The sequence below is a fragment of the Rhinopithecus roxellana genome, chromosome 17 (genome assembly GCF_007565055.1).
Source record: "Rhinopithecus roxellana isolate Shanxi Qingling chromosome 17, ASM756505v1, whole genome shotgun sequence".
Classification (NCBI taxonomy): Eukaryota; Metazoa; Chordata; class Mammalia; order Primates; family Cercopithecidae; genus Rhinopithecus; species Rhinopithecus roxellana.
In genome coordinates this window covers 75,479,861-75,495,224 of record NC_044565.1, presented here as the reverse complement: position 1 = coordinate 75,495,224, position 15,364 = coordinate 75,479,861, and the positions used below count along the sequence as shown (strand labels likewise).

The 15,364-nt window shown below is 40.2% G+C and overlaps 1 protein-coding gene across 1 annotated transcript in view; it reads right to left on the bottom strand.

Annotated features, from left to right (window-relative positions):
* Nucleotides 1–15,364, bottom strand: part of RASGRP3 (RAS guanyl releasing protein 3) — a 130,475-nt gene that overhangs the window by 109,531 nt on the left and 5,580 nt on the right. Inside the window, exon 2 of the mRNA XM_030921282.1 lies at nucleotides 8,756–8,879. The gene's annotated coding sequence lies outside the window, so the exon portion shown is untranslated. The remainder of the gene's footprint in view (nucleotides 1–8,755; nucleotides 8,880–15,364) is intronic.

The window sequence follows — 15,364 nt, the reverse complement described above, 5'->3', positions numbered from 1 at the left end:
AATTATCTACGAATTTGTGATCCCATCCTGATCACTGGGATGATAAAATAAAAATCGACAGGACTAAGAATCAAAAGATATAGCTTCTTATCCAGCCCTGACTTAATCCACTCAAGGGACAGTGACTGAGTCCAGAACATTACCATTACGAGTTCACCTCAATGATCAAGCAACAAGATGAGAATGGCAATGTTTGTTTCATGAATGTCTTAAGACGAATTGAAATAATATAGAAAAATCTTCTTTGAAAAACCATAATGTATGGTAAAGTGGACTTTTTTCTTACATTCATAAGACTGTTTTAAGCTTTCATAGACCTTTGCCTACATGACATCATCTCCTATAGAAGAGGGTGAGAAGCTATAGTTGACATCTATGACACTGTCTTCCTCACATTCCCACTCTCCTCCATCACCACCTTCAACCACCCCATCTACCCCACATACCTTGGCCCAGATGAGCAAGTGACTCAAACTGAGCCAGTCATAGTCCCTCTCTTTTTTTGACCACATTTGAGTATTCCAGGAGTAAGCATGTGATTGAGGTGGATGATTCCCTAACCAGATGACTCCCTTCCCCAAATTTCTAGGACACAGAACCAGAAAATCCTTTTTCTGTGGCCAAGATACAAGGTATAAAACCTACAATCTATCAGCAGTTATATTTTCTGCCTTGTCTATAGCTGAGAGGGAGAACTTTTCAGTTAATATTCCAGTTCAAGTGCAATATGCCTTTAGGTGGGCATGGTCCAGAGACCAGGGTCCCCCAGCCTAAAAACCCTATATTTTACCCTGTCAAGAGAATAAACTTCCAGCCTTCCGCTATGATGAGAGATAGGTGATCTCCCACTTGTGCAAAAACCCTTTGATCTCATCTTAATGGGGTTTCAAAAGGAAACAAAGGTAGATAATGTGTATGTTAAGCCCGTCTTCAGCTGGAAGCTCAAAGTCTTTATAATACACTCATTGCTTTTTATAATATTCTTAATCCATTTTGATGTCTCTGGCTCTTGGGGCCCAAATACTGCCATGCCTACCCCAGACTCTCTACCTTGGCCACATCTTTCCAGTCTTATGCTCTGTATTTTAAACAATCCCTCCTCCCATACAAATTCTCCTTTCCTTAGTTACAGGGTTACATCAAACAGAGAAAAACATAGATGCATCGATGTTATATCAAAGTAACAGGAATTGACTCACTCCCCTCAGCACTATGTATAGCTTTTTAAAAAATAACTTTACTTAAAAAGTAGAAGAAGGCCGGGCGCGGTGGCTCAAGCCTGTAATCCCAGCACTTTGGGAGGCCGAGACGGGCGGATCACAAGGTCAGGAGATCGAGACCATCCTGGCTAACACTGTGAAACCCCGTCTCTACTAAAAAAAAAAATACAAAAAACTAGCCGGGCGACGTGGCGGGCGCCTGTAGTCCCAGCTACTCGGGAGGGTGAGGCAGGAGAATGGCGTAAACCCGGGAGGCGGAGCTTGCAGTGAGCTGAGATCCGGCCACTGCACTCCAGCCCGGGCGACAGAGCGAGACTCCGTCTCAAAAAAAAAAAAAAAAAAAGTAGAAGAAGATAGTGAAAAACACAGCCATCTCAATCCACAGAGACAACTTCAAGAGAAACCAAACCTGCTGGCACGTTGATCCTGAACTTGACATCAGTGTTATATCAAAGTAACAAGAATTGACTCACTCATCTCTGGACTATGTATGGTTTTTAAAATAATAACTTTTACTTAAAAGAAGAAGAAGACAGTTAAAAACATAGCCATCTCAATCCACAGAGACAACTTTAAGAGAAACCAAACCGGCTGACACCTTGATCTTGAACTTCAGCCTCCAGGATAGTGAAACATAAGTAAATTTCTCTTGTTTAAGCCAAAAAATACTCCACCTTATTGATTTGTATGTGTGTAATTTCAAAAATCATATATGTTTATCATAAAAAAACTTAATAGTATAGAAAAGTACAAAGAAGAAAAATAAGATCAATTTTAATTACATCTTTTATAAAATTATTTTGGCATATACGTGTAGTAATCTGCAGATGGCCTCCCAAGATCCTTACATATCCTCATGTAGTCCTTGCTCATGATGAATCAGGACTGACCCTGTGTGACCAATAGGATACATGAATAGTGATGACGTATGACTTCTAAGGCAAGGTCATAAAAAGCCTTGCATCTTTCATCTTGGTTTCTTGAATCTCTCACTCTGAAAGAAGCCAGTCAGATGCCACCTTATGAGAGCATTCAATAAGCTCCATGGAGAAGTCCACAAAGAAAGGAACCAAAGTCCTTAGCTAACAACCAGCACCAAGCTGCCAGCCATGTAAGTAAGCTACCTCAAAAGCAGACCTCAGCAAGATGGTGGAATAGTATTTTCCAGCACATATCCCCTTGCAGAAACACCAATTTGAACAACTATCCATGCACGAATGTACCCTCTCAAGAACTAAAGAATCCCAGTGAGAGATTACATAGTTAGGGTGTAGTACAAAAATAAGAAAAAGCACATTGAAGAGGATAAGAAAGAGTCTCATATTACTCATATCACCCCTCTCCCAAGGGGTGCACAGCACAGAGAAAGATACCCCCCCTGTGGGGGAAGAAGAGTGAACTGAACACCCTACTTTGCTATGGACCCCAGCATCAGGCCCAGTTCAGTAAAATCCAGTGCCAGAGCAGCCCTCATGATCCCAGGCTCTAGGCTAGCACCTGTGGATAAGAGCATCCAGGGCCACCCTAATGCTGGGCCAGCCCCTATGACCCCAAGCTGCAAGCAGGCCTCTACAGCACCAGGTTTCAGCTCCATTCAAGCACCACACCAATTCAACAGCCCTAGGCTCTACACCCACTCCAGAGCCATGTCTGCCACAGCAGCTCAACCACTAGGCCAACCCCTGTGGACACAGGCTTCAGGCAAGTCCCAGTAACCACGCTAGCCCTTGTGTGGACTCAGGCTCCAGACTCATCCTAGCACAAAGTGGGCTTCTGTGATCAGGCTCAAGGCCCATCTTAGGGACAGGTTGGCCTCCATGAACCCAGACTTCAAGCCAGCCCCTGCAAACACAGGATCCAGATTCACTCCCATGAACCCAGAATCCAGGCCCACCCCAGGAAATCCAAGCTCCAGGCCTTCCTGCCTGCTGACTCAGGCACCAAGGCAACTTGCCTGAGAATACAGGAGCAAGCCTGCCCTCAGATTCCACCTAACAACCCGCCCAGAATCTCTGGATACTGACTGGTGAGGGCTTTCCAAAGCCAATATGTAAAAAGTAGAACAGGTGCTTACTTCTTCATATGCATAGACATCAACATATAGCCACAAAGATAGTGAATAATAAGGGAAACAATACCACCAAACAACAAAATTAAGTAACTAACCCTAAAGAAATGGAGATCTATGAACTGCCTGTCAAAGAATTCAAAATAATCATCTTAACAGAGCTCAGTGAGCTATAAGAGAATACAGATAACTAAATCAAATCATGAAAACAATATGAAAGCAAAATAGGGGATTCAATGAGGGTATAGAAACCATAAAAAAGAACAAGGCAGAAATTCTCGATCTAAGCAACATAGTGATGGAACTGAAAATTCCATAGAGAGCTTCAACAGTAGCCTCAATCAAACAGAAAAAAGAATTAGTGAGCTCAAAGACAGATCGTTTGTAATATTCAGCCAGAGAAACAACAACAACAACAAAGAATAAGTAAGAATGAAAAAAGCCAATACGATATATGAGACAACATCAAGCAATCCAATACACACATTAGGGGATTCACAAAAGTAGCAAAGAAAGAAAAACAGAAGAATGCTTATGTAAAGAAATAATGATAAGAAACTTCCCAAAACTGGAGAGGCAAATGAGCATCCACATCCATGAAGCCCAAATAGCCCCAAGCAGATTAAATATAGAGAGATCTTCACCAAGACACATTACAATCAAATTCTCAAAAGACAAAGAAAAACTTTGAAAGCAGCAGTAAATGAAATTGAACCCTTATGTCACATACAAAAAGGAACTCAAAATAGATTAAAATGTAAACTCAAAATAGATTAAAAACTTAAACTTAACACCTAAAACTATAATAAACTACTACAAGAAAACATAGGGAAAAATCTTGACATTGGTCTGGGCAATGACTTCTTGGATATGACTCCAAGATTGCATCAAACAGAAATGCTTCTGCACAGCAACGCAAATAATCAACAGAATGTAGAGACAGCCTATGGAATGGGAGAAAATATTTGCAAACTATGTATTATATCTGATAAGGGACCAATATCCAAAATATATAAGGAACTCAAAGCAACTCAATAGCAATAAAACAAATAATTCAAGTTTTTAAAATGGGTAAAGGACTTGAATAGATATTTCTCAAAAGAAGAAATACAAATGGCCAATAGGTATATGAAAAAATGCTCAGCCGGGCGCAGTGGCTCACACTTGTAATCCTAGCACTTTGGGAGGCTGATCATGGGCAGATCACGAGGTCAGAAGATCGAGACCATCCTGGTCAGGAGATGGACACCTCCTGACTAACACAGTGAAACCCCATCTCTACTAAAATTACAAAAACAAAATTAGCCAGGCATGGTGGCGAGCACCTGTAGTCTCAGCTACTTGGGAGGCTGAGGTGAGAGAACGGTGTGAACCCAGGAGGCGGAACTTGCAGTGAGCTGAGATCACACCACTGCACCCCAACCTGGGTGACACAGCGAGACTCCGTCTCAAAAAAAAAAAATGCTCAACAGCACTAATCACCAGGGAAATGCAAACTCAAACTACAAGGAAGTATCACCTCACACCTGTTAGAATGGGTATTATCAAAAAAAGACACAAGAGAACAAGTGTTGGTGAAGATGCAGCAAAAAAAGAAATCAGCTATTTAACATACTTATCACCTCACATACCAATCAAAAAGGAAATCCTTATACACTGTTGGTGGGAATCTAATTAGTATAGTCATTAAGGAGAACAATATGGAGGTTCCTCAAAAAGTTAAAAATAGGGCAGGCAAGGTGGCTCACACCTGTAATCCCAGCACTTTGGGAGGCCAAGGTGGGTAGATTACCTGAGGTCAGAAGTTGGAGACCAGCCTGGCCAACATGGCAAAATGCCATCTCTACTAAAAATACAAAAATTAGCTGGGAGTGGGGCTAGTTTGCACCTGTAATCCCAGCTACTCAGGAGGCTGAGACAGGAGAATCGCTTGAACCCAGGAGGCGGAGGTTGCAGTGAGCTGAGATTGCACCACTACACTCCAGCCTGGGCAACAGAGCAAGACTCCATCTTACAAAGAAAAAAAAAATTTTAAATAGAACTATAATATACTTCAGCAATCCCACTTCTGAGTATTTATCCAAAGAAAATGAAACCAGCATGTCAAAGAGATACCTACACCCCATGTTCATTGTGGCATTATTTACAATAGACAAGATGTGGAATCAACCTAAGCATCCATTGACAGATGAATGGATAAAGAAAATGTGGTATATACAATGGAATGCTATTTAGCCTTGAAGAATAAGAAAATTCTGTAATTTGCAACAACATGGATAAACTTGGAGAATATTATGCTAAGTGAAATCAGCCAGACACAGAAAGACAAGTTCTGCAGGATCTCATTTTTATGTGGAATCTTAAAAAGTTGAACTCAGAGACAGCGAGTAGAATGAGGGTTGCAAGGGACTGGGAAGGGCTAAGAATGAGGAGATTTTGATCAAAAGGTACAAAATTTCAGTTTGACAAGATGTATGAGTTCTATTGTACAGCATGGTGACTATAGATAATAATATTGTATTGTATACTTGAAAATTGCTAACAGGGTATATCTTAAATGTTCTCACCACAAAAATAATGATTGGTATGTGAGGTGATAAGTATGTTAAATAGCTGATTTGATCCTTTTGAAATGTGTACATATATTAAAACATCATGTTTTACATCATAAATATATACAATTTTAGTATGTCAATATCTTAATAAAGTTTGGGGGCTGGAAATAAAGAATGAAAAGAAAAGTAAATCTCTAGTCCTTATTGAGTCTTCCGAAGACTCTAGTCCCAAGTGACATCTGACTGCAACCTCACAAATGACACTCCTTAATCTGACCTTCTCCTGAATTCCTGGTCCATAGAAATCATGCGAGGTAATAAATGATTACGGTTGTTTAAAGGCACTTAGTAGGCCGGGCGCGGTGGCTCAAGCCTGTAATCCCAGCACTTTGGGAGGCCGAGACGGGCGGATCACGAGGTCAGGAGATCGAGACCATCCTGGCTAACACGGTGAAACCCCGTCTCTACTAAAAATACAAAAACTAGCCGGGCGAGGTGGCGGGCGCCTGTAGTCCCAGCTACTTCGGAGGCTGAGGCAGGAGAATGGCGTAAACCCGGGAGGCGGAGCTTGCAGTGAGCTGAGATCTGGCCATTGCACTCCAGTCCGGGCGACAGAGCGAGACTCCGCCTCAAAAAAAAATAAAAATAAAAAAATAAAATAAAATAAAAAAAATAATAAAGGCACTTAGTTTTGGAATGATTTGCTACACAGAAATAAGTAATAAAATAACTTTCTTATCTTTACTAAAATGCATAATGGGCAAATATACGAAAGTTTGCATTTTCTATTTACTATATATCATACCAGGCTGGAGTGCAGTGGTGTAACCTCAGCTCACTGCAACCTTTGCCTCCTGGGTTCAAGCCATTCTCCTATCTCAGCCTCCCCAGCAGCTGGGACTACAGGCATGCACTACTACACCCGGCTAATTTTTGTGTTTTTAATAGAGATGGGGTTTCACCATGTTGGCCAGAATGGTCTCGATCTCCTGACCCCATGATCTGACCCCTCGGCCTCCCAAAGTGCTGGGATTACAGGTGTGAGCCACCGCACCTGGCCTAAATATTCTTAAATATTCCAATGTCATCAAATGTTCTGTCATATATCATCAAACATGTTTTTTTCTAGATGTCTGCACAATACTCTATACTCTCTACATAGTATAATGTATTATGTCTTAAAAGTAGATGTCTGAAAAAATAATGTCTCAATTGTAATGATGAAAGGTTGGTTGAGAAAAAACATATATGCATATATATGCAAGGTAACTCTGTATGCTTTGTTAATACTTTCATTCATTCATTCACCAAATTTAAGATTAGGAAATTGGTGTGTGTCATGCACCTGATCTTATGTCTGGTAATCTAGGAGAGGTAGAAATGATTAAGACATGGTTTAAGGTCTCAATTCACACTTGCACAGCACTTGGCTTTTGTCTAAACCTACCTAAAGCCCCAAACAGAGAGTAATCACATATCTGGTATGCATAATTTGAAAAACATGTCTAATCTCTACCACATATAAATTTGTGTCCTAATGAATCTCATTACAACAAATGATACAAAATATTACTTAAACGTTTATTATATGTAAGATTATATCTGGTTCCCAGAGGGATTTCTTTAAAATACGGTTTATTGAAACATAATTCACATACCATACAATTCACTGGGTTTTGCTACATTATATAGTTAATTTTAAAATTGTAATAAAAAATATATAACATAAATTTGCTATTTTGACCATTTTTATGTGTACTATTCAGTAGTATTAATTACATTCACAGTGTTGTGCAATCATCACCACCATTTACAAAACTTTTATCACACCAAACAGAAACTTTACAACTGTTAAGAAATAACTCTTGGCTGGGTGCGGTGGCTCACGCCTGTAATCCCAGCACTTTGGGAGGTCGAGGCGGGTGGATCACGAGGTCAGGAGATTGAGACCATCCTGGTTAACAAGGTGAAATCCTGCCTCTACTGAAAACACAAAAATTAGCTGGTCATGGTGGCGGGTGCCTATAGTCCCAACACTCAGGAGGCTGAGGCAGGAGAATGGCGTGAACCCAGGAGGCGAAACTTGCAGTGAGCCGAGATCGCGCCACTGCACTCCAGCCTGGGCGACAGAGTGAGACTCTATCCCAAAAAAAAAAGAAAAAAAGAAGTAACTCTCTATTCTCCCTTCTCCCCCAACCCCCAGTGACCTCTAACCTACTTTCTGTTTCTATGAATCTGCATATTGTAGATATTTTGCATAAGTGGAATCATATAATATTTGCTCTTTTGTGTCTGGATTATTTCACTGAGCCTGAGGTTTTCAAGGTACGTTCATATTTTAGCACATATGAGAACTTCATCCCTTTTAGTGGCTGAATAATTTCCCATTGCATGTCTATGCCACATTTTGTTTATCTCTTCATCCATTGATAAGACATGTGGGTTGTGCCTGGTTGTGTCTGCCTTTCAGCTATTATAAATAATGCTGCTATGAACATTAGTGTACCATGGAGGGATTTTTTTTTTAAAGCACAAAATAAGGCCCAGACATGAAGGAATTTATAATTAGGTTGTTGAGAGAAGAAACTCTTGGAAAATTAACCACAGAGGCAAATAGTAGTTGAATAAATTAAAGAAACACCACCAGACATGGGATTAAATATATAAGAAAGTATTTATATAGCATTACAGTATATAAATGTTGTAGCATTTTTGAAGAGAGCAAATGCACTCAAGACTGGTGACAGCTTCATCATCAAAGGAGGAAGAAGAAAAAGGTTGTTCACTTCATCATTTACAAAGTTTCTGACATCACAGATTCAGTGGGGTTGAAAACAGGCCATCAGATTTTATGTGTTTAAAATCTGAAAGAGAAGTGATAAAATAAAGGTGGTATGTGATAGAATACTCACTGAGAATACTGGCAGTGAAATCAGAGAATCCAAATGGGTCATCAGAGGGGTGCCCCAGGTTCGGGTAGATTGGGTGTAGTTTCCATGGCAAAGAAGAGATATGGATGTTTTAAAAGAAAATATCCTAGAAACAAAAGAAATTGAGAGAAGACATTGAGGAAGGATGCATTCATTGACCAGAAGGTGGGGAGACAGTTTCAGATAGAAAACACAGATGTGGGCCAGGTGTGGTGGCTCACACCTATAATCCCAGCACTTTGGGAGGCCAAGGCAGTTGGATGACTTGATACCAGGAGTTCAAGGCCAATATGGTGAAACCTCATCTCTACTAATACAAAAAATTAGTCAGGAATGGTGGCGCATGCCTGTAATCACAGGTGCTCAGGAGGCCGAGGCAGGAGAATGACTTGAGTTCAGGAGGCGGAGGTTGCAGTGAGCCAAGATTGAGCCACTGCACTCCAGCCTGGGTGACTGAGCGAAACTCTCTCTCAAAAACAAAAGAAATTGTGCACACTCCAAGGTGGGGCACCTCTTTGAGTAGCATGTGGCACAACCACCCAATGCTTTGTCTTTGTCAGAGGGCCTCCATTACCAGAGAAGCAGCCCTAGTTTCCAGCAGAAGAAATAAGATAGTGTTCCAGAACAGTCTGTCCCCCTGGCCCAGCCTCCTGTTCCTTGGGCTACATACATAATCTCAACTCACTTGTAGGTCCCTGATTCTCTTGCTGTTTTGTGAAATCAACCTGTGGGACCACTCAACCCAGATTTCTTGACCTTCCCTGAAGGCCCATTCATGCCTGACTTAGTCACTTCTTCCTCATTTTTTTTTTTTTTGAGATGTAGTCTCTCGCTCTGTGGCCCAGGCTGGAGCGCAGCTCACTGCAAGCTCTGCCTCCCGGGTTCACACCATTCTCCTGCCTCAGCCTCCCGAGTAGCTGGGACTACAGGCACCCGCCACCAATGCCTGGCTAATTTTCTGTATTTTTAGTAGAGACCGGGTTTCACCTTGTTAGCCAGGATGGTCTCAATCTCCTGACCTTGTGATCTGCCCGCCTTGGCCTCCCACAGTGCTGGGATTACAGGCATGAGCCACCACGCCTGGCCCACGCCTTCCTCATTTTCTCTTGATATTTTTTTAAAATGGTAGTCTCTGCAGGATCCAACAGTTAATGGCACTCACCAAGAGATTTTTCTTTAACTGACTCGGAAATTTGTATGTGAAGGCTAACTGCACACATTCCCTCCCTTCCTTTTCCCCATCCTAGAGGCTGTTGAGGATCATTTCTTGAGGCTCAGTCCTCTAGTCTTCCCCAATGGGACAATCATGCTACAATTCTCATGTGTCTGAATATTTAATTCTAACCATTCTCTTCACCTTCCTCTCTTCTACTTCTCAGCCAAGTATTACTTCAGAAAAATCTCATCCTATTTGGGAACGAAAAAATTTTCACAAAAAATTACCCTACTTGGGCCAGGCACGGTGGCTCGCGCTTGTAATCCCAGCACTTTAGGAGGCTGAGGCTGGCAGATCACAAGGTCAGGAGATCAAGACCATCCTGGACAACACAGTGAAACCGCGTCTCTACTAAAAATACAAAAAATTAGCTGGGTGTGGTGGCAGGCGCCTGTAGTCCCAGCTACTCGGGAGGCTGAGGCAGGAGAAACGTGAACTCGGGAGGCGGAGCTTGCAATGAGCCGAGATCACGCCACTGCACTCCAGCCTGGGTGACAGAGCGAGACTGTGTCTCAAAAACAAAACAAACAAACAAACAAACAAACAAACAAAAAATTACCCTATTTGGGAACCAAAAAAAAGTATGGCTACACATTAACAGCAGCGCTAGACGTACTTTGTCCTTCAGGAAAAGGCAAGTACAAAGTTTAACTGTAAAATTAGACATAAAAGCCTAAGTGACTCTACCTTAAGAGTCACTTAGATAAGGCAGTCCCTTTAAAAAAAAAAGAATTCCATCTATTTCCTCATTTTTCTTTTGTAAATTTGCTTTTCCTCCAACATTAAGAAACAAGATAAATGTGATTTATCTCTTATGCTTGTCCCTGACTCTAGTGCAGCACCTGGCACTTCCTGGATTCTTTACTAGTGTTGGTTGCTTTGAATATAAGGTGGTTTTGTTGATCCAGTATATACTTTTTCTGTTTGGTTAATTAACATATTATTAATATATTAATGTGATATAATTATTAGCATATTAATATATGATATAATGTATTAATGTAGAAATAATACATTAATAGATTTCACTGAATAAAATGCATACATATTTAAAATAAATAATATAATACATTATAAATACATTGTAATAATTTCATTGTAGATACGTGGCATTTTAGGTGCAGTATGCAGTCACTATTTATAACTTTGTTTCTATGGGGAAAATGTAAAGTGAATTCAGAGGGCCAAGAAAATGATTAAAAACAAACTTTTGGACCATTACCAATTTGTAAATCATGCAATAAGTGGTCACTATTTATATATGTCTTTAACTTTTATTTTGATTTCAGAATTTTCTGACTGGTTAAACTCTAGTTTCATAACCAAATCCTCATGGAATAAGATATGAACCAAAAATATGATCATTCCAGTTGGCTGCAACTCATTGCCAGGATTTCAGAGACCTGTGTTTCCAGGTCTCTGCCACTGGTGGGGCCATAAGAACCTACAGTGTCTTCTGATTTTATCCACTTCCACCAATTCTATTTTTGTATCTCCATATTTAGCACACAGAAGCTATCTTTATCACCCCAGCTGACTGGCATGAGAGTCCCCAAGGCACAGTAGTTATAGAAGATTATTATAGCATACTTCCTATCCTTCAAATAAGACAATGCAAAATGCAGAAAAGACATCAGCAAGTGGTCACAATGTTGGAAGTATGTGCGTGTGTGCATGTGCACTTGCGTGTGTTTTCTTTGCTAAAGATTTATTTCTTTGTACTAAGTTGTAGGCACTATTAGGAGCATAATGTCTATAATGGTTTCTGGAACTCAATTTTAGGCGGTGTAATTGAATCTATTCCTATACCTAAATTCACTTGAAAACATTATGATAAAGTCTTTTACAACCACGTCATTCAGATTTCAAATTTGGATAATTTTTTTAAAAAACTTCTATCACCCTATTTCTCAATTAAAGAATCCACAGTTACCCAGCTCAAGCGAAGAGCTGAATCATTCTAATAAGCCAGGTCTCCAAAACTGCCAGTCCTTGGCTTGCTATTCAACTATTCAATTTTACTTGATACAGAATGTTCAGCTCAATGTTTCAGAATGGAGATGACTGTGAGTACAGAAAAGGTAGCAATATCTCATAGTCTAAATTTCACATTATTTATGTAGCTGTGGGCAGCAACATAGCTCTTCTGTTTTGACTTGCACTGTCTTATACAGTAGCCACTAGGCACCTGAAGCTATCCAGCACTTGAAATGAGGCTAGTCTGAGCTGACATGCAGTAAGCATAAAGTACACACTGGCTTTCAAAGACTTATTACAAAAAGGAAATAGAAAATGTTTTATTAGTGGTTTTTTATATTGGGTGCATGTTGCAATGTTATCTTGGATATATTTGGTTAAATCAACTATATTATTATTATTATTTTAGAAAGGGTCTTGCTCTGTTGCCCATGCTGGAGTGCAGTCGTGCAATCATAGTTCACTGCATCCTCGAACTTCTGGGCTCAAGCAATCCTCTCACCTCAGCCCCCTGAGTAACTAGGACTACAGGCATGCGCCCCCATGCCCAGCTAATGTTTACATTTTTTTTGTAGAGACAGGGTCTTGCCATGCTGCCTAGGCTGTTCTTGAAATCCTGACCTCAAGCAATCCTCCCACCTTTGCCTCCCAAAGCACTGGGATTACAGGTGTGAGGCACTATGCCCCACTCCTTAAACTATGATATTAAAATTCATTTTATCTGTTTCTTTTTATTTTTTAAAATGCGGTCACTAGAAAATGTAAAATGAACTATATAGGTCACATTAGTGGCTCACATTCTATTTCTATTTTATTTTTTATTTTACTTTATTTTTTAAATTTTTTTGAGACAGGGTCTCACTTTGTTGCCCTGGCTGGAGTGTGGTGGTGTGATCATAGCTCACTGTGGACTTGAACAACTGTGCTCAAACAATCTTGTCAACTCAGCCTCCTGAATATCTAGGACTACTAACATGTACCACCATGCCCAGATATTTTTTTTTTTTTTTTAGAGACAGGATCTCACTATGTTGCCCAGGCTGGTTACCTGGGTCCAGGTGATCTTCCAGCCTCTGCCACCCAAATTGTTAGGATTACAGGTGTGTATTTCTACCGGACAGTGCTGTAGGGTGTTCCATAATCAATATAATACCAGTAAGTAGTCTTTAAAACTGGAAGTCAGAGTGCTGCTTCTTCACATCAGGCTCACCAGAGGAGAGTATGGCTTGGAGTGATGTAACAGCCCAGGCACGTTTAGTTTCCCCATCCAAAGAATTTCAGTAATAACCAACAAGACAGCTATGAACACAGGCCACTAAGAGAAAGAAATAAATGTCACCACCTTACTTAACTGTTTCCTAGGTGATAACACATCCCTCATTATCATCTAAGGGATTATTACTTGTGCCCATTTCATGGCATGGGAACTAGATATTGAATCATTAATTCACTTGTTTTGAGTTTTTGTTGTTTTATTCTCCTGCCCATTGCTATTAAAATGAAGACCAGGGACAATTTAAAAAATAGAAACATGAATTTGCTATTTATAAATGCAATGGAAAGTAACGCTTTTAAGATTCTACGTCTGGGCAACAGGCAGTTATTCAGAGGCAAGAGAAGTCACAGCAATATCGCTGTGCATTTCACTGGCTATGTGCACAGGGAGGCGTTCACACTGACCCTGAATATTAATAAACTTGAAAAGTTCAGCACCAAATCCCTGTTGTGGGATTACCGGATTACTGAATTAAAAACACATTGGAAGTCATTGCTGCCAGCAAAGAATTGTGTAACTGCTGATAAAAAAGAAAAAAAAATAATGATTTCAGGAGTAGACTGAGAACAAAACAATAGTATCTTTGTAAGGTTCTGAAATTGCTGCATGAATAAAGCTGAGACGGGCTCCCCTGCATTTCCCAGTTTGATTTGCTGACCATCTCGTCTGCTCGTAATTGTTTTCTGCCATTCATTTCCTCCAATTGTCAATTATTACTAAAACAATTATGAAAAAAGTGCATGTCTTTGTTTCCTGTTGCTGATGAATGCAGTGAAGTCATAGAACAGGCCAGTGCATCATAATCTTTTCCAATACAATGGATTACGCTGTCACAAACAGGATATAGCCCTTTAGTTGGATGAGAGGCCATCAATGGCACTGCATTAGTACAGACATATTGTCAGGCATGACAGCAAGAAATCAGAACAGACTTAGCTCTGTACATTTGGAAAACATACTGGGTTTTGTTCCTGATTATAAAAGTAGTACATGCTTATTTATCCTGCAGACAAAGTAGAAAATCAAAAATCACCATTACCCCACCAACCAGAAATTTCTTTTTTTTTTTTTTCTGAGATACAGTCTCACTCTGTCACCCAGGCTGGAGTGCAGTGGCGCGATCTTGGCTCACTGTAACCTCCGCCTCCTGGGTTCAAGCGATTCTCCTGCCTCAGCCTCCTGAGTAGCTGGGACTACAGGCATATGCCACCACGCCCGGCTAATTTTTGTAGTTTTAGTAGAGACGGGGTTTCACCATATTGGCCAGGCTAAGAAATTTCTATTGTTAACAGTTGGTGTATGACTTTTTAGCTCTTACTTCTTTTTTCATATGTACATATATATTTTTTAAGCAAATGGGATCACACTATACATATAATTTTGTAGACTTCTTATATTCACTGAATGTAAGTGTAAATGTTCACTTGACATTTACTATGAACAGTTTCCAATGTCATTAAATATTATAATGTAATTTAATGGCTGTATAAAATTTCATATTGTGGAATGTCATTTAATAATTCCCTTTGTATTTAGGTTAGTTACAAAATGTATCTGTTATGAATAGATAGAGTCTTTTACATTCATTATTGTCTGAATTTATGATGTTTTTAAGAATAGATCCCGGCCGGGCGCGGTGGCCCAAGCCTGTAATCCCAGCACTTTGGGAGGCCGAGACGGGTGGATCACGAGGTCAGGAGATCGAGACCATCTTGGCTAACATGGTGAAACCCCATCTCTACTAAAAAATACAAAAAACTAGCCGGGCGAGGTGGCAGGCGCCTGTAGTCCCAGCTACTCGGGAGGCTGAGGCAGGAGAATGGCATAAACCCGGGAGGCAGAGCTTGCAGTGAGCTGAGATCCGGCCACTGCACTCCAGCCTGGGTGACAGAGTGAGACTCCGTCTCAAAAAAAAAAAAAAAAAAAAAAAAAAGAATAGATCCCTAAAAGATAGACTTTTTGCTTTTTACTAACATATTATGTATTTTAAAGTAAATATTTAGAATCAAAGGTCTAGGAAATCTTAATAAAAAGGCACGTATGTGCATTGAAAGTTTAGTAGCCAAACATAATATATGTGCCTGCCTAAAATGGTAAACAGGTGAAATACTTTTAATGATTA